The sequence below is a fragment of the Leptodactylus fuscus genome, chromosome 3, assembly GCF_031893055.1.
Source record: "Leptodactylus fuscus isolate aLepFus1 chromosome 3, aLepFus1.hap2, whole genome shotgun sequence".
In the NCBI taxonomy this organism is placed as follows: Eukaryota; Metazoa; Chordata; class Amphibia; order Anura; family Leptodactylidae; genus Leptodactylus; species Leptodactylus fuscus.
Window position 1 is genome coordinate 15189626 of NC_134267.1, and position 21824 is coordinate 15211449.

Consider the following 21824-nt stretch of genomic DNA (forward strand, 5'->3'; position numbering starts at 1 on the left):
TTAAGGTCCCCACTATCCCGTTTGACCGCATGCCCTGGAACTGTATGACACAGACTGGAGTCCAGCGCCATTTTATTGATCTCATGGACACCGATCAGAAGGAGAACCGCCATCGAAATCCACGGCCATGGTCCTACTCGGAGAAACCTCCTTGTATGTCGCAATTAAAGTAGATTGCGGCTTACAAGGGGAAAGCGAAGGAGGGATTCCCCTTTGATTTCGTTTCCAGGTATCCGTGTCATGTGATCAATGCCCATGTCTTATCAGCATTAAAGGGGTCATTGATCTCTATATCGATCTGGGTGGACTCTTCACTACTTACTGAGCACAGCGCCGTACATCGTATAGTGGCTGTGCTTGGTACTGCAGCTCAGCCTCATTTATTTGAATAGGACTGAGCTGCAACATGGTCATGTGATCAATGGACGCGATATAATATCACAATCCTGGGCAACCCCTTTAATAGGTATTTTGGTTCCTACTAGAGATCCCCACCATATATAGCAGCAGCGATCTTGTGATCGGTGGGGATCAGACCTGCAGAGTCATCCCTGTATATAATAACATTTCATGGGTCAACCCCCTTTAAGGCAAGAAATGACTTGGCCTTCAAGGGGTTAATCAGACTGAAACCCTACCTTTAGGTGGAGACCCTCTTTAAATCTATGTCTATAGGCTGCTATAGCACCGGCTGTATACTGTATACGAGGGACATTATACTGGAGCTTTAATTGGAGAATGTGACCCGTATCCCAGTCACATGTGTCAGGATTACCCCAGTTTTTGGGGCACCTTTAGCTTGATGTGTTACATTTTTTTGTGAATTCTTTGTGTACTGTAATATTTATCAGGAAATAGTCCGAAAACTAGAACAGGCGACCTATAAGACAAAACCTTGTAGACTCCCTCTGCGGTCCATAGATATTGGAGGTCCCTGTCATGTCCTTATTTATATTGTATGGGCATTCACATTTCTTAAAGGAGAAGTTCAGGCTTAGCAGAGGATAGTGGTTTTAGGCTCTGCCCATCAGGTAGGCCTTACCTACAGTCTTGTCTGGTTTTGAAGGGGTTGTTCAAGACTACAAAAACATGGCCGCTGTCTTCTACAAACCGCATCACACGTGTTATGATCGGTCTATTTCATTTCGATGATGACAATCAGATTTTAGGATTTAGGGCCCAATTGTGCCGCCATGTTTGTTGACCCCTCTGTCTTGGAAAGCAAAGGAAATGAGACCAGAAGAGAAAAGCAGGGGGGAAAAAATAATCTCAGAATGAAGTTGTTGTTTTTTTTTTTTTTTTCTGTTCCTTTTACGTTCCCAGGGAGTAACGCGGTGCTCAGTCTGACACGTAAACCCGCTTCAAAACAGAATTCAATGGGTTCCGTCTTATGTGCGCTACACATTGAAATCAATGGGGGGCTTTTTAACCCATTGATTTCAAGGTGTTGCGCGCGTTAAACGGAACCCATTGAAGTCAATGGGATTCTGTTTTGAAGTGCTGACTCTGACACGCGTTTACGTGTCAGAATGAGCGCCGCGGGAACGGGGCCTTAGGCAGTGGAACAAATATGGCCGCCTGAGCGAGACCTTCTCTAGCTGTAGTGACCTGCAGGGGCTGCAGATCCTCTGCTGTACCTTGTCAGTACATTGTCTGCTATGAAACGTATGCATTTGTATTGTGTCCTCCATCGAGGATGATGTAATATATACCAGAACCATCAGTGTCTGACAGATGACACAAATCCTTAGTTATCAAGTCATACTTGGCCCGACTGTGACGTCTCCTCCATTTCCCCTGGACAGTATGTGTAAGGAGTGGTGCAATGGTGTTTGTAAAAAAAAAAAACATACAGAAATAAAATTTTGAGCACTAACCTATACGCCTGACTACGACTCCTTCATCAATGGCTGGTGGTCAGACAGAAGCAGTAAAGCTCCTCTAACTCACGAAAAAGAAATAATTTAGTGATTGATTCCGATGAAAGTAAATATGTAACAAACTATAAATCTAATGATTCTATCCAATAATTGTACCAGACGAGTAACAATGACATGTGGATTCCTCCGTACCGATCCTACATCTGTCTAAAGATACTTCCCCTTTAGACTCTGGCCTAGAGACGCCATGTACTTGGTTGGCTTTAAAAGGGTTGTTCAAGATTGGAGGAGCTTTATGGCTTCTGTCTGACCATTTATGAAGGAGTTGTAGTCGTAGTCAGTAGTTATGTAATCTCTGCACCCTTAAGGGGTTAAACTTTATGGACCGCTCCTTTTGCAGGGGGTCTTATAGACGGGAGAAGCTCCTGTAAACTGAACAAGGCCGAAAAGGCTTTTATCATGGGGCTTCCTAGGCGGACCCCTGTTATGGCAGCTTTTAAGTTTCTACTTTTTGGATTTTTGGAGATGGCTGACAACACCTGTCAGTCACTGACTACAGATAACTGGTTGCCATTGTAAGCAATGGGGAGGAACTGGAGAGTCTAGAGTTACTGGAATTGTTATATTACCCTAAAATGCTGTATAATAATAACCTAAAAAGCACAATCCGGCGGCAGGATCAGCACGGAGGGAAAGTCTCCTGGTATGGCTATAGGTACAGTATATAGCAGCTGCCGTATACTCACTCTTTATGCTTATGTAGCAACCACCAGGGCAGGCTATGTCAGTAACCCTGGGTAATACTATAGATAAGACCTACTACTGATAACTTATCTATATACCCATCTATATACCATGTCCTCATCCCACCAGGTAACACAAGGTAACGTACGGCTAAGAAGACCAAAGGTCAATAGAAGTTACTGTATATAGATCCTATAGATGCACAGCCTGACGCTACAGTATCCATATACTATGACATTCCTATGTTAACATGGGTTTACCCGCCAATCCCATAGACAAGGGGGTAACCTGCAGATCGTGGGGGATCAGGATTATGGGGGACTTTAGTTCCTTTTATCGTTTTGTTCGGACTGGTGGTCGGGCGGCGCACACTTGACTCCATTCATTTCAATGGGAGATTTGGAGATAGTTTTAGAGCCAAAGTCCCCCAATTTACTAATCAGTGGGGGGGTCCAAGTAGTCCAACCCCCATCGCTCTACAGGTTAGTCTCTATCCTATGTGTAGGGGATAATGTGGTTTGATGGGAAAACCCCTTTAATTCTTAGTTGTCCTCTATTCTGGATCCTCATATTTTTGACCAGCGTGAACGGCGCCTATAGAGAGCACCTATGGGGGGTGTAACAAGGACCAGGAGCCTTAGAGGGCCCATATGGTGTCTGTCTCCAATATGGAGGAGACTAGTGCTATATACAATGTATTATAGTTGGGGGTCCTGGCATATATTTCGCATTGGGGATCTGGCGCCTCACTCTGGAGGACTGTCCGGTCCTGTATTACACAGATCACTCATTGGTATGAATGGACACTGTGTAATACTTCATTTCCCCAGTGGTGGCGCTGCAGGGAAACTAAACAGCTATTGCCAGGTCTTCCTGCAGCCGATCGCTGAGGTTCTCATTGTGATCAGCTCTTTGTCAAGGGACCCTTCTGTAAATGTCTATAGTCTCCAAAGTGGAGTACCCCTTTAAATGAGTCATGTGATCTGATTGCTCCTTATTCCATTTCAGATGCTGCTTTAAGTACTTCAATAAGGGACCAAATGAGGCGGATGTATTTTATACTAGATGTCTGTGTAATGTATTACGTGTCACAACTGCTGCAAAAGGATCATGCTTTACTGCTACGCCATGTCTGCGTCTCCCCCAAGCCTTCCTAATATCTGCCATTCCCCCCACATGTACTCCAAGAGTAGTCACCCAAACAGGAAGCAGCATGTCACTAGGCAACCTGAAACCCAACAACCTACAGTATACAGTGTATCAGATTCTGTATAGTATATGTGGGGGGAGGGGGGCGGCGGTATATCAGGAAGGCTTGTCATAGCTCATAGGGGAAGTTAATGGTTAATCGGTGACTCTGGTACAACCAAGGTCCTTGCCGTATAAGATTTCCTAGTATACGGCTGCGCGTGTTACTTAGCGGCTGCAACATTTTAGTGATCATTTCCAAGAAGGTCGGCAATAAGGGATATTTATGGAATGTGCTTTGTTTTCTTAAAGGGGATGGACCAGCGTAACAATTTACAGACTATCCACAGGATAGAGGACCAGCTCTAGTCACCTCTATGAACCTGCCTATAGCGCCATGACAGTCCCATAGAGTCTAAGGGGATTCTAGGGCTTATTAATTGATGACCTATCCATAGGATTTGGGGGCTGACACCTGGGGACCCCCATGAATCAGTTGTTTCAACTTGCAATGTTCCTCTCTGAGTTCCGCTTCATCGTTCACATGACCTGATCGCAACTCCGTTTCATTCAAGTGAATATGCTGAGCTGCAATACCAAGTGCAGCCACTATACAATGTATGGCGCTGTGCTTGGTATGGACAGAAGAGGTTGCGGCTTCTTCAATCAGCCGATCAGCAGCGGATCTCTGCCGATCTTCAATAGATCTATCCTAAAGACAGGTCATCAATTCTTAGGCCTGGACACCCCTTTAAATGTAGTGGTAGTGCCCCCGCTCAGATCCAGTGATGGGCCACCCCCTTTAAGGCTCACATGAATGTATTTTTTGTCTCCAGGTCAGTGTTTTTCTATATATTTTCTATACCCTTGTGATATATGTGACGTCTCAATCCTCCCGATTCCTTTTTTTCATGTTGTGATATTATTTTTTATATTGGAATAAATCGTCTGAATACAATCGTAGGTGAATGTTCTGCTCATGTTTGATACGATGTTATGAAAGGTGGATCCGGAGCTCTTCTGTTTCAGGCCTGACCCTCCTGTCACGCTTATGGTCTTGTCTTCATGCAGTTCTGTACATTTCTGCTTTTCAATAAAAAATAAATTTTTTTTTTTTTTTTTTTCTTTAAGGATCCAGTCTGTGTTTTATTTATTGGTCGTACAGCACTCACATTGGCTTCTGTTAGAGGACCTGTCATGGCCTCGGGCACAGGTGGTTTTATACACCGCTCAAAAGCCCCTGAATTCAGCGCCCCGAGGAAAGAGCTATCGGTGCAATTACCAATATCGCTTCACTGTCAGAAGAGTGTTCCTGACCGTCTCGCTGAGAACCCCTTCCTGACAGTCATGGCTGTAGCTGTTTGCTGTCAGAGGGGGCGCTCCTTACCACCCATGGCGCTGTGAGGAATGCTCCCCCAGTACTAGTCTATTGACAAGGACTGTCATGGGGAACTTTCCCAGCTAGACTGTCAGGAACGCCCTTCTGACAGTGAAGAGATATCGGTGACAACACCAATATCTCTTTCCCCGGGGACACTTAATGGGAAGACCGACTGCGCTGAATTCAGAGCACAAACTGCATGTGCCCAAGATCATGAAAGGCCTACTCCGTGTGTAGAGGAAGGTCAAACATTCCAGATTTTTTCATATTCACAAAGACAGCACCTACAAAGAGCATTTATGATTTCTACACACACCTAACGTCTTCAGTTAGCACAGTATAATGCTTCATTTCCCCTGTTGAGGTGCTGGAGAGTATTGCTGCTTGGGACCGCCTCTTATTTTTGGGGTACTAGTAACAGAGTACCATGTGATCTGCACGACAAGAGGAAGCGGGATGGAGTGTCTACAAGGTAGGCCCAGGGGTGAACCTATAGCCTCTCTGCTGCATGAGGTGAACTATAGAAAGGGGCCCCACCACCTCAAAAAAAAAAAAAAAAAAGCCCAATTTATGACTAAACCCCCCCCCCTTTTTTTTTTTAATTTTATTTAAACCTCTCCCTCATAAAGTTTACGACCCATTTCTTATTTATATCCCATGTACAGTATATGATCTACTTTTTTATTTATTTTTTTACACAATATCCCCCCCTTCCCCCAACTACTAAGTTTAGGACACTGTTGCACCAAGCTCCCACCCTTGACACACACGCACACAGATTTTTGTACATTTTAGAGGTAAGCAACCAGTAACTGGCGACCTCTTCAATGTAAGCTTGACAGCGCTCCTAGTAGTCCCTGCCCAGGGGGGCACCTTCCGGCGCTCGGCGAACTGACATTGCTTTAAAAAAAAAAATGGCCTGGGCGCATGCGTGGTAACCGTAGTAGAAGCAGCATGCTACTGCGCATACGCCCAGGCCATTTTTTTTAAGCGAGGAAGAGGAAGCATGGATGAAGAAGACGGCGTACCCTGAATGCCTGCCCAGTGTGCACCTTCGGTAAGTTTAATATAACATTTACGGTGCCTGAATAGCCTTTTCACACATATGTGGGGCTCTATCAGCATGATTTTGCTGATAGAGCCCCTTTAAGGGCTCATTCACATGGGACAAGAGGGGGCGGATTGTGACACCGAATCCGCTTCCTCACAATGGAGAACCGCTGGATTCCTTTTTACCGTGAGCGGTATGTTCCGGCATATGGAAAAAAGAAGCGGGCTGCCCTTTTTTCAGACGGAATCCGCGGCTGAGTCAGACCCGGCGTCCGCCTCGCGACAGCACCCTCCGCACTAGGCCTACTCCGGAGCGAGGAGCCGCGCGGTCCTGTGTGAATGAGGCCTAATCTGTGCCCAAAAACATAAAATATAATGGGAAATAATTTATCTAAAGTGATGGAAAAGAAAAATAAATAAATAAACTCGTGCCCAATCCGTGTGTCATCTGACCATGTACTGATCTGGTCGGCATAACCGCAATCTACCGGAAGATCGAGCCTGACCCTTATCTGTCCGCCAGCTGAAAACATCTGCATCCGACTTCCATTGGAATGAACAGGACCAAATTCCTCCATGTGAACAAACCCTTAGTGTGACCTACGGCCATGTTTCTAGGAGGAAGCTGAGTAAATTCCCAAATGGCAGATTTATTGCAAAAATTTCCCTGACAGTCCCGGCAGAAGCCAAGTATTCACCAGAAAACCAACGTCCGTCGTTCATAAGAAGGGAACCTCGGTCATATATTTGTGTAATAAACCTGCTGAGAGTGACTGCGGCCTACAGGTTATGCTGAAGCCTGAAGAGAAGGACTCGGGGCCTGGTGAGACTTGTTTACATGAGCGGCCGCCGTGTACGATATGTGATGTTTAATCTCTTCTGACATTGGATTATCTGAGTTTATTCTACCCCTGATCTCCTATCACACTTGTCCATTGCCCTGTGGGCGCCGCGCTCCTGTCCGTTGTACTGGTCCGTGGCTATAAACCGATGAGACGTGGATGATTCTATTCCGTGTTCTTCGCTGGCATTGTGATTCTCTGCTCGGACAGGTTTGTACTTCATGCTTTGGTAAATCTCAGAACATTCCTTCCTATGAAAACAGATTATGCGCACGGCCTGGGAACACGAGGGGCCGCCATCTGTCGCCATAATAGATGTGCGAGCTCTACGGCAGGTTATATAACACTTGTCCCTACTCTTATGTAAGGCACTGTCACATCTGTGCGATGGTTTCTAAGTGCTGGGTCATCACATGACATACTCCATAGACACCAATGATTTATATCAGGGTCCGTCAGATTCCGCCGTGGGGTCCATAATATCGACATATTAGTAACTTTTATTTTTTGACTTCTTGAGGGTCCAAAAAAAACCCCCAAAACTTGGAGAGACTTCCAATAATGAAGCTCAGCCCCATTGACTTGAATGAGTCTGATCTGCAATGCCACCAATGGTCAAGAGTTGCGCTGTTTCCAGAAACATAGCACAAGTATTTTCCTATAGATGGTCCCTTTAAATGCTCAGCCATTTTCTACAATTTCAGGCGCTGGATGGTTTGTTCTTGATTTTTACCATTTTTGTGTTTTTAACAAATTAGATGATGGACGGCAGTACTCCGGAGCGATCGGTGCAGGGATTTGTGGCCGCAGAGAACGGAATTGTCTTTGTAATAATCTAATTACAATCCTTCAATGTTAAGGCGATTTCCCTTCTTAATGGTAATAGAGAGACGGAGAATAAGGATTGCCTTGTCATCGGATACACTAAACGCAATCCGTGCACTCATTATAAAGTGATCATATAATGTATACAGTGTATACAAGTAACACCGCCATCCTGAATACATGATTAATTCCATTATACAGTACACATATAGGAATACATGACTAATGCCGACATACAGTACATATAAATAATCCTACCATACTATACACATAAATAATGCTACCATACTGAATACACCTTATAGTACACATAAAGATACCATACTGTACAAATAAATAATACTGCAATACTGAATACATAACTGTTGCTGATATACAGTACACAAATTATTCTGCCATCCTGAATACCTAACTAATGCTGACATACAGTACATATAAATAATCCTGTCATACTGAATACATAACTAATGTTGGCATGCAGTACATATAAATAATCCTGTCATACTGAATACATAACTAATGCACACCTTGGTCCATAAATGTCCTTTATAGATTAGGAGGTTCAGTCTCCATTTCCATCAAATATAATGTGTAATCAGGGGCGTAACTACCATAGAGGCAGCGGAGGCGGCTGCCACAAGGCCCAGGCCATTAGGGGGCCCGGTGACAGTCGCTACCGCTGCGGGTTTTTTTCAATAGGCCGTTACGGGCCCTATTCACTTGACGATCCTAGCTGGGCCGGGATCGGCAAGTGACACCGCGGGCCCCACAAACACCATCATTTGTAGACCCCCGAGTATAATGATCGGCGGACCAGGAGAAGTAAGGGAACATAAAAAATATTGTTACTTACCTCTCCACGATCCTGGCCAGGCCTCCTTCATATTTGTCTGACATCACATGAACCCGGCATGCTTCCCGGGCCATGTGACGTCCGACGTCATTAAAGGAGGACGAGAGCGGCGGCCGACAGCATAGGAGCCGGGGGCAGGTAAGCAACTGGTTTTTTTAATGTTTTTATTCCCCCGGGTCTCCGATTATTATACTCTGGGGTCTGAAAAGACCCCAGAGTATAATAATTGTTTATGGGTGTCCACATTGGGACATAATACTGTGTGCAGGCGCCACTATGGGGGATAATACTGTGTGCAGGGGCTACTATGGGGGATAATACTGTGTGCAGGGGCCACTATGGGGGATAATACTGTGTGCAGGGGCCATTATCGGGTATAATACTGTGTGCAGGGGCCACTATGGGGGATAATACTGTGTACAGGGGCCACTATATGGCATAATACTGTGTGCAGGGGCCACTATGGGGGATAATACTGTGTGCAGGGCTTACTAAGGGACATAATAGGAGGAGGGTCGGTCGAGGTCTTCGGTGTCGGTTGGGGGGGGGGGGGGGCATGTCAAAAGTTCGCTACGGGGCCCCGCCATTCCTAGTTACGCCACTGCGTGTAATTCATTTTCACTGAATCCATTTCTGGTAATTATTAGAATCTCAGACACTTCTTTGGATACATCTTTAGTCAGTATTCGGAGGAGACGACGACCTTGCTGCAATTCACACTCAGTCCGTCTGTGCTGCTCAGTGTAGGAGACGGACTGACAATTCCTTTCCATTCACATTTGCAGTATTATTTAATTCCAGTGCATTTATGTGGTTACATCATAGTGACATAGATAGACACCCCCCTAAATATACCGGTGTCCTCAGGGGTGCAGGAGCCGCTACTATCAGCTTACCGCCTAATGCACCAGCACTAACAATAGTGAACCTCAGTCCTAGTCCGTATCGGACCTTTAGGTATCCGGGTGTGACCTAAAATCCGTCCCGATAATTCCCTGATTATTTATTGCACATTTCCTATTAGTTCTGAATCGAGGACACGTAACAAAGATAACCCGGACCCCGCAGACATCGCCATAGACTATTGACCTAGAAGGCAGAGACAGTGTTATCCAATGTCTGACAAAACATGTGAGAGGTCAGGGGGACGGAGGATAATGGAGATACATGGGGAGGGGGGATCAGACCTGGGATCCCTCCATGTAAGGTCATATGAAGCCGTGTAATGAGGACTTCTCCTCCAGGGACCTTGTCATCGTCTTCAAATCATCATTATTATACGGAATACGGAAGATTCAAGAACAGAGTCTGTTTGTAGAAGGAAAAATCACCAGGCAGCAACGTGATGGCCAAACACAACCTAGTAAAAGGGCGCTGGAGGGTTCCTAAATAAATTATAAAAAGTGTCCTGCTGTGGCCACCACCAGGGGGAGCTCACTGTATGTGGAGAGGACACTAGAAATTTTACCAGGAATTTTGTCACTTAAGGGTAAATTGATTTTGCATTGGGATCTGCCACGTGTCTCTCAAGCAGACTACGACTTGAAATACTGCTGAACCATGGGTGGGACTGGGAACTGGGAAATTTGGGACCCAAAACCCCACAGGAACGATGGGGGCTACAGAAAAAATTCCAACTGTGCTAGAAACAATAGAGCGATGTCTATAGGAGGCAAAAAGTTGGAGGAGGTGGTAGATGATACTTGTAGCGTGGCTTTTTATAGAAATAGCGCCACACCTGTTCATAGGTTGTCTACGTTATTGCAGCTCAGGTCCACACACTTTAATGGAGCTGTGCTGCAATACCAGATACAAACAGGGGTGGTGCTGTTTCAGAAAGAAGGCAGCAATGTCTTTCTAATCATAGACGACCCCTTTAGTCTGTAATGTATCAACGCCAAGGAATGAGGTTACTGTGCCTTTAAGTAGAAATCTAGCGTCTTCTTCACCGACAGCGCCATCTGTTGGCCATAGAGCATCCATGACACTGTGTTACCCACTCCTAAGCACTGGGGGGATTTATTAGGACTGGTGTTTGTTATGGCGGTCTTTATTCCCTGCACGTATCAAGTGTGGAATCTGCAGGGAAAAAAGAGTAAAAAGTTGCAAATTATGGCAAAAATACAAAAATTGGGACTTTTGTCACTGGAACATTTTCCATCAAAAATTGGCATAAAATGTTGAATAAATTCCCCCATAAAGTGCTCAGTTTTAGGGGAGGGGTGCGGTTCACTTTAGGACCTGTCCAGCTTTTCCGCCCATCAGATGGTCAAAGATGTTATCGCCAAGAAAGCAACATCAAGGCAGAGAATCCCCTGCAGCGATTGCAGGACATGGCGGATAATATTCCCTCTTATTGGAATTAGCCGGGCCCCGGACTATAGGACCCTCTGATGTGACCCTGCTGACTGAGGCCCTGGTGACGGGCACAGCACAGGACCCTTCCAATTTTTAGAAAAGATCTGGAGGGTCTGTGCACCTTGTACCAAATATTCTGTAAATCTTAAATTACAAAAAAGCGATGCCTGTGTGCCCCCTAGTGTACAACATGTGTAATTACAGCTGCTGGAGGATTTCAGGGTTTGTGTTGCAGAGTCCAGTATTATTGCTGCTGGCATAACCCTGGCATAACCATGACACCAGCGATGGGTACAAGTCCAGTAATCCGCATCTGTTACTGCAGAAATACTGCTAATGTAGTGAAATATTCCCATTTTCGTAGTCTGGAATTCCCTGATGGTTTGTAGCGGCATCGGGGCAGATTTATTATTGATTTGACTCCAAATATCTGGCATAAAAAAGTCGCCTTATGTTCTGCTGGCATGAGGGATAGAAAGACTTGTGTTCATTATGCCAGTCTTCATAAATATTTCCCATTGTGCAGGAGGGTGGAATGGCCTTTAAGGGGTTGTTTTTCCAAAATGCACCCGTGGGGGTCGGGGTGGGTAGTCAGATAATTGCCCCAGGCCCTGTACCTGGCACCCCCTAAAAACATCTGCTTTTGCTGAGGGAAGCTAAGGTCAACCAGGCACTTCCCCTGCAATGGTTACTGGGGTATGCTGTAAGTGAGGTAGCTGCTGCAAAAAATTCATCTACTGAAAACAAGAATTCTCAGCATATTATTTGGCTTTGTGGCCAGAGTCAGAACTGCAGCATTAAAAAAAAAAATTATATATATATATATATATATATATATATATATATATATATATATATATATATTAGCATGGAAACTTTTTACTTTTTAAAAACCTTGCCAAAAATTGTCTAAAAATATGTTTACCATAAATATTCTCCATTTCGATCAGTCTGGGTTCTGATATTATTATACTGAGTCGGAATATATTTTGCTGTGCCCTTTTATAAAGACAACACCCCTTAGAAAGACCATTCCCATTTTTACCCTGATCTGCCATTTGCGAATTACTCTGTGACCTGCTCACCCGGTATTTATTGTATCCTGGGGGGTCTGTGCTGTAATTTTGGGTTATTGGACTCGCGGTCAGGATGGAATTTGGTTCCATAAGGTCCTGGGAATACAGAATGAGTCTGGTTGTCTGCAGGGGCCAAACCCTGAGACGCCGCTCCTGTTTGTATGTCCCATTGAAATGAAAGGCACTTCCAAAGTATTGTGAAGTCAGTGACCGCCAGCGATTTCCCCGGACTCCTCCATTCACATGCATGCTTGTCTATACCTCTATGTATGGGTTAAAGGCAAAGGCCAGCACCAGAGGTTCTTTAAGATTCTTCATCTATGTCAGTCCTAACAGCAGAGAATTCACTGTGTTTGCAATATTGCTTTCTACCTACAGGGGGCAGTCATGCTGTACTGTTATATTTTAGGCATTTTCTATGGCTTTCTTTCTGTTAGTTTTCTATGTGTTTTTGGTATCGCCATCTTATACTGTTATGACAGGTTTGTCCTCACTAGCCCTGCAGCTCCTTCCTTCCGGTTGGACTCCCTTTACGTATATGCACTAATCTTTATATAAAATCACGTCGCTGTTCTCTGAACCCCTGGCCAGGCGGAAACATTGCAGTCGGAGGTGATCGAATGACATAGTCAGATGGATGTGCTGACTAATAGGGCAGTGGACAACAGAGAGCCCCTTTATACATTGGGCAGATTTATCAGGGTCTCTTTTGCTGCCTATATACTATATACTACCACTGCCTATATACTATATACTACCACTGCCTATACACTATATACTACCACTGCCTATATACTATATACTACCACTGCCTTTATACTATATACTACCACTGCCTATATACTATATACTACCACTGCCTATATACTATATACTACCACTGCCTATATACTATATACTACCACTGCCTTTATACTATATACTACCACTGCCTTTATACTATATACTACCTCTGCCTATATACTATATACTACCACTGCCTATATAATATATACTAGTCCTGATCTGGGAGACATACAGCTTGTGGGACAGCCGAGTGTGCAGGTTGATAAGAAAAGGAGTGGGCATGCTGAAATCCAACATGTCCGATCCTTCCTTCCCCTGACATCTGCTGTTGGGGGAGAGTCAGGACTCTCATACATACTGGATAATTACCTATATACTGGAAAGCCGACAATGCACTGAATTCACCTTTACCCGTTATGTGCCCCAGGGAAAGAGATATTGGTTCCATTACCGATATCTCCCCACTGTCAGAAGGACATTCCTGACAGTCTAGCTGGGCTGTGAGGAACAATCCCCCCCGACAGTACTTGTCCATAGACTAGTACTGGGGGGCGTTCTTCACAGCTCAGCATCATTGTTGGGTGGTAAGTAGCGCCCCCTCTGACAGTATAGAGCTATGGACAGTACTGTCAGGAGGGGGGGGGGCAATCCTCACAGCTCAGCTAGACTGTTAGGAACACTCTTCTGACAGTGGGCAGACATCGGTAACAGCACCGATATCTCTTGCCCCAGGGTATATACTGTAAAGCCTGAATTCAGCCACTGTTGGCTTTCTAGCAGTATATAAAGCCGCATGTGCCCAAGGACATGAAAGGTCTTTAATCGGACCTACCAAATTGGCTGATGTGTATGGGCAGCTTATGGCTCTGTTATATCTAGGATGTACGGGTCAGCTTGTCACCCCCATATTAGATCCATATCCTCCACCAAAACCACTCTCACTCTAATCTCATACCTGCCAACATTTGGAACTCTAGATCTTGGATAATGGCAAGTCTGGACCTTCTGGTAGAGTAGCCACATAAAGCTAAGCCTAACCCAACACACCAGAGACCACAAACCCTTTAAAAAAGTGCCACTTCCACCAAAACACAGCCCTTGTCTCAGTGTCACATGATCTAAACCTGGTAGGAGGTAGAATCCCACGTCTGGGACCCTCCCCGCACACAAAGACCCCTGAACCTGTGCTTTCATAAAGTGCATAAGCTTCTCCGGAGAGACCCCTGCACCTGCCGGACCACCAAAATTATAATAATGTAAAATGAATATCATTATTAGAAGATAATTATGTAACAATGCAAATAAATAACAATAATAATGTAATAATAATATGCAAATAAATAATAATAATAATGCAAATAAATAATAATAATAATGTAACAATAATATACTAGAAATGATGATGTAATAGAGGTAATATTAATAAGTAATTAATAATAATGTAACAATAATCATGCAAATAAATAATAATAATGATATAATAATAATATGCAAATAAATAATAATGTAACAATAATATAATAGGAATAATGATGATGTAATAGAGGTAATGTTAAAAAGTAATTAATAATAATGTAACAATTATTCTGATCATGTGATATTAATGATGCAAATAGAAATGAAGGCAATAATAATAAATACAAAATGTGAATAAATGAGGAATAATGGAATAATAATGCTGCTACTATCAGTCACGTGATGCCTAGGCTAGTACTAGCCACACCCACAGTCTCCCCTCCACTGTCTATTCCCAGCCCCGCCCCAATACACACTCTGCTCATCATGTCTGTCCAGGCCCCGCCCCTCTTTGTTGCACTGGCCTATCAGTGCGCAGTAGAATGTCGCTGCTGCCGCTGCCGGGTGACACTGATACATTGTAGCGTTGCTGCTGCTGCTGCTGCTGCTGCCGGGAGTCCTGGTGTACGGGCTGCGCAGGATGGGGCTGGGCGGCCGCTGCTCCTCCGGGATCCGGAGCTCCGGGCACTGAGTGCAGGTGAGGGGCCGCGGTGTGGCCGGGGAGAGGAGGGCTCCGGGGTGCTGGGGATGCCGCAGTCCTGAGCGCTGCTGCGGTATACAAGCCTGTGCCATAGGGGCTAATAGAGCAGAATGCAGCTTCAAGGAATTGTCCATGTTTGTGCATTCTGCATTCTGCATTGCTTCCTAATCCCCATTCATTTGTTTGGCTGTGTGTGGTGCATTCACAATAAGGTGACACTCCTCTAAAGTAATGCTGTGCCCAGATTATAGAAACCTCTGATCAGTGCCCGAGACCGCCTGGGCTAATATTATTTTCTGCCCCTATGCCATGTGCTTGCCAGCCAAGTAAGTAGTGAGCGTGCACCGCAGAAGTGGGCGAGGACTCCCTCACCTCCTATACACACATAGCAGTGTATGGTGGGCTACTGGTCATATCTGCAGCCTAGTATGGGGGCTTCATGCCAGCTGTGCCCTGAGCCCCCAGTAACCATCACTGACCTGTGTCTGCCATAGGGGGCCCAATACCAGTTGTCTATTTCTCTTATGAGTAGGAACTTGTCTTAGGACCCCCTATCTTTAGGTCCTAAAGCAACTGTCAGAAATGGACCCAGTTATCTAGTAAAGAAAATGGGGGGCAAGTGGGGGTCCAGCCTTCCTCTCCCAGTTGATTAGGAGTACGGGATGTTAACTGGTACCAGAAGGGGGCGTTGTGGTTCCCTAATCAGTACAAAAAGGGTTGGGGATTTTTTGGGATTTTTATGTGTCCAGCTTTAAAGATGATTCAGTGGTAACCAAAGAGCGGACTTGGCTTTGGAGGAGCCCTGGGATTCCTGTGCGGCTCAATCACGTTACCTAGCAGATCTCCCTGGTATGATTGTAGTGGATCCCACCAGTCCGGATCACTATCAAGGACCCAGAGGATATATGGCATGTATCATATAAGTGTTTGCTTTCTTGTATATTGTATATGTTGTATATAGAGGGATAATTGATAATTCTGCATCACAGGACTGGTTAGTAGATCTGTAGAACACATTGGGGTTCATGAATGACTGGTCCCTCTCATCTCTCCCCCTATATGTTCCGGAGGTAAAGGATTGTACCGCGTCGCTTGTTATAATGTTTTTATTCAGTCAGCATCAAGGGTTAATCCAGTGCAGCTGCGATACTGTATCCAGCCATGATGAAGTCCCTGAATAGCAGCCGGGTAGTGTTACATATATATATAAGGGATCAGGTTTCTCCGTAGTGTCCAATGGGCTACAACTCATTGTATTGCCGGGACACATGCGGATCCCATTAACCAGCGACTGTGCTGATAGCTCTGCTGTAGGGGCCAGTTGGAAAACTCAAACCAGCTGACACTGGCCATAGGAATCTAGAAACCGACAACTTGGAAGAAAATGTCCCATATGTCACCAAACTGTCCATATACTACCGTATACATAATCTCCTGAACTGAGATGTGTACTCATTGTGTTACCGGATATAGTAATTAGGAGGTGAAGTAGAAAAAGGGATCTGGTCATGTTACAGAGCATGTAGATACATCAATTATCCTGTACTGATCCTGATTATCCTGTATTATACTCCAGAGCTGTGCTCACTATTCTGCTGGTACAGTCACTGTGTACATACATTACATTACTTATCCTGTATTATACTCCAGAGCTGCGCTCACTATTCTGCTGGTGCAGTCACTGTGTACATACATTACATTACTTATCCTGTATTATACTCCAGAGCTGCACTCACTATTCTGCTGGTACAGTCACTGTGTACATACATTACATTACTTATCCTGTATTATACCCCAGAGCTGCGCTCACTATTCTGCTGGTGCAGTCACTGTGTACATACATTACATTACTTATCCTGTATTATACTCCAGAGCTGCGATCACTATTCTGCTGGTACAGTCACTGTGTACATACATTACATGACTTATCCTGTATTATACTCCAGAGCTGCGCTCACTATTCTGCTGGTACAGTCACTGTGTACATACATTACATGACTTATCCTGTATTATACTCCAGAGCTGCGCTCACTATTCTGCTGGTACAGTCACTGTGTACATACATTACATTACTTATCCTGTATTATACTCCAGAGCTGCGCTCACTATTCTGCTGGTACAGTCACTGTGTACATACATTACATTACTTATCCTGTATTATACTCCAGAGCTGCACTCACTATTCTGCTGGTACAGTCACTGTGTACATACATTACATTACTTATCCTGTATTATACTCCAGAGCTGCACTCACTATTCTGCTGGTACAGTCACTGTGTACATACATTACATTACTTATCCTGTATTATACTCCAGAGCTGCGCTCACTATTCTGCTGGTACAGTCACTGTGTACATACATTACATTACTTATCCTGTATTATACTCCAGAGCTGCGCTCACTATTCTGCTGGTACAGTCACTGTGTACATACATTACATTACTTATCCTGTATTATACTCCAGAGCTGCGCTCACTATTCTGCTGGTACAGTCACTGTGTACATACATTACATGACTTATCCTGTATTATACTCCAGAGCTGCGCTCACTATTCTGCTGGTACAGTCACTGTGTACATACATTACATTACTTATCCTGTATTATACTCCAGAGCTGTGCTCACTATTCTGCTGGTACAGTCACTGTGTACATACATTACATTACTTATCCTGTATTATACTCCAGAGCTGCACTCACTATTCTGCTGGTACAGTCACTGTGTACATACATTACATTACTTATCCTGTATTATACTCCAGAGCTGCACTCACTATTCTGCTGGTACAGTCACTGTGTACATACATTACATTACTTATCCTGTATTATACTCCAGAGCTGTGCTCACTATTCTGCTGGTACAATCACTGTGTACATACATTACATTACTTATCCTGTATTATACTCCAGAGCTGCGCTCACTATTCTGCTGGTACAGTCACTGTGTACATACATTACATGACTTATCCTGTATTATACTCCAGAGCTGTGCCCACTATTCTGCTGGGGAAGTCAGTGAGGGAGATTTACAAACCCCCATTTCTGGTGTGAAAACAGTCACAAGCCTCAAGTTTGCACACAGTATCTCCATAAAGGGAACTCGCCGTCCATTCCTTACAAGGGATAACAGTCGTCTGCAGGTAACATATAAGTGAGCCTCTCCTTTCTCCATTATTGTGAAGGTCCTGGTGTCCTCTCCCTCCACTGCTGGTCTAATCTATATACCTATTCTGTCTCATGGTATATACCGCCTGTCGCGTTCTTCATAGCTTCAAGCATTACTTAGCCTCTTAATGAATTACCTAATATCTTGTCATTATGGGAATTGCTTGTCTTCGCTCCGGGAGCCTCCAATAATAACAAACAGCTCTGTATGGGGAGTTCAGATTCCCTGTGGCTTCCCTCATTATACCGTCTGCATATATAGACGGTACAGATGAGCCTTGGGGAGTGGATGATGGCGTCACAGCCATAGCAATGGAATGATCTTGATAACAATGTTACAATAGGGAAATGCTATTTTAGGGTGCATTCAGACTACGTAACGCCGGGCGTGTATGAGAGCCGTACACGCCGGCATTACGGCAGACTGCCGAACACTTCCCATTCACTTCAATGGGAGCGCTCGTAACAGCGGCGTTTACGAGCGCTCCCATTGAAGTGAATGGGAAGTGTTCGGCAGTCTGCCGTAATGCCGGCGTGTACGGCTCTCATACACGCCCGGCGTTACGTAGTCTGAATGCACCCTTAGGGTGCATTCACACTGAGTAAACGCTAGCTTATTCTGAACGTAAAACACGTTCAGAATAAGCGGCGTCTAAAGCAGCTCCATTCATTTCTATGGGAGCGGGGATACGAGCGCTCCCCATAGAAATGAATGGTCTGCTTCTTTCACTCCGTGCAGTCCCATTGAAGTGAATGGGGAGTGCCGGCGTATACGGCAAGCTCTGCTCATGCCGGAGCGTACACGCCGGCACTCCCCATTCACTTCAATGGGACTGCACGGAGTGAAAGAAGCAGCCCATTCATTTCTATGGGGAGCGCTCGTATCCCCGCTCCCATAGAAATGAATGGAGCTGCTTTAGACGCCGCTTATTCTGAAGGTGTTTTACGTTCAGAATAAGCTAGCGTTTACTCAGTGTGAATGCACCCTAAAGGGGACCTCTGCTCTGACATGTCCTCAGCTATCTATACATGTCAGATCACTCTGCACCTTATATCTGCTTTGGATCAGACACCTGCCGGATCACACATTGATGCGGATTTATTTATATTCCCACTGTCGCCACAAGGGGCAGGTCCTGTGGCCACAACTAGCACCATGGATCTATCAGACACGTGTGATACACATGGTTCTATCAGACATGTGTGATACACATATGGATCTATCAGACACGTGTGATACACATATGGATCTATCAGACACGTGGGATACACATATGGATCTATCAGACACGTGGGATTCACATATGGATCTATCAGACACGTGGAATACACATATGGATCTATCAGACACGTGTGATACACATATGGATCTATCAGACACGTGGGATACACATATGAATCTATCAGACACGTGTGATACACATATGGATCTATCAGATACGTGGGATTCACATATTGATCTATCAGACACGTGGGATACACATATGGATCTATCAGACACGTGGGATACACATATGGATCTATCAGACACGTGGGATACACATATGGATCTATCAGACACGTGGGATACACATATGGATCTATCAGACACGTGGGATACACATATGGATCTATCAGACACGTGGGATACACATATGGATCTATCAGACACATGGGATACACATATGGATCTATCAGACACGTGGGATACACATATGGATCTATCAGACACGTGTGATACACATATGGTTCTATCAGACATGTGTGATACACATATGGATCTATCAGACACGTGTGATACACATATGGATCTATCAGACACGTGGGATACACATATGGATCTATCAGACACGTGGGATTCACATATGGATCTATCAGACATGTGGAATACACATATGGATCTATCAGACACGTGTGATACACATATGGATCTATCAGACACGTGGGATACACATATGAATTTATCAGACACGTGTGATACACATATGGATCTATCAGATACGTGGGATTCACATATTGATCTATCAGACACGTGGGATACACATATGGATCTATCAGACACGTGGGATACACATATGGATCTATCAGACACGTGGGATACACATATGGATCTATCAGACACGTGGGATTCACATATTGATCTATCAGACACGTGGGATACAGATATGGATCTATCAGACACGTGGGATACACATATGGATTTATCAGACACGTGGGATACACATATGGATCTATCAGACACGTGGGATTCACATATTGATCTATCAGACACGTGGGATTCACATATGGATCTATCAGACACGTGGGATTCACATATTGATCTATCAGACACGTGGGATACACATATGGATCTATCAGACACGTGGGATACACATATGGATCTATCAGACACGTGGGATACACATATGGATCTATCAGACACGTGGGATACACATATGGATCTATCAGACACGTGGGATACACATATGGATCTATCAGACACGTGGGATACACATATGGATCTATCAGACACGTGGGATTCACATATTGATCTATCAGACACGTGGGATACACATATGGATCTATCAGACACGTGGGATACACATATGGATCTATCAGACATGTGGGATACACATATGGATCTATCAGACACGTGGGATACACATATGGATCTATCAGACACGTGGGATACACATATGGATCTATCAGACACGTGGGATACACATATGGATCTATCAGACACGTGGGATACACATATGGATCTATCAGACACGTGTGATACACATATGGTTCTATCAGACATGTGTGATACACATATGGATCTATCAGACATGTGGGATACACATATGGATCTATCAGACACGTGGGATACACATATGGATCTATCAGACACGTGGGATACACATATGGATCTATCAGACACGTGTGATACACATATGGATCTATCAGACACGTGGGATACACATATGGATCTATCAGACATGTGGGATACACATATGGATCTATCAGACACGTGGGATACACATATGGATCTATCAGACACGTGGGATTCACATATTGATCTATCAGACACGTGGGATACACATATGGATCTATCAGACACGTGGGATTCACATATGGATCTATCAGACACGTGTGATACACATATGGATCTATCAGACACGTGGGATACACATATGGATCTATCAGACACGTGGGATACATATATGGATCTATCAGACACGTGGGATTCACATATGGATCTATCAGACACGTGTGATACACATATGGATCTATCAGACACGTGGAATACACATATGGATCTATCAGACACGTGGAATACACATATGGATCTATCAGACACGTGGAATACACATATGGATCTATCAGACACGTGGGATGCACATATGGATCTATCAGACACGTGGGATACACATATGGATCTATCAGACATGTGTCCTGTTCCGTTTTTTCTTTACGCAACTGCTGGAACAGATTTATTATTATCATATTAAAATCGATTTTGGCGAGGGAGAGAAGATGAGACGCGTTTCGCTTTTCCTGCTGTGTGATACAGCGTGCAGCCGCCATCTTGTAAAGGTTAAAGCAGACATCAGGCGTGATAAGGGTGCAGCGATCCGGGGCCAATTGCTGGAAATCATAGACTGGAGATGGAAATGTCAGCGGCTTCTGGATTCATCATATTGTATATTACTCTCTATGATTTCCCTCGGAGCGCTGCTCT

At 44.5% G+C, this 21824-nt stretch overlaps 1 protein-coding gene across 1 annotated transcript in view; it reads left to right on the forward strand.

The window, feature by feature from the left end:
• The first annotated feature begins 14872 nt into the window (after window positions 1-14872).
• VASH2 (vasohibin 2) overlaps window positions 14873-21824 on the forward strand; it is a 50889-nt gene continuing 43937 nt past the window's right edge. The window contains exon 1 of the mRNA XM_075267164.1: window positions 14873-14976. The gene's annotated coding sequence lies outside the window, so the exon portion shown is untranslated. The remainder of the gene's footprint in view (window positions 14977-21824) is intronic.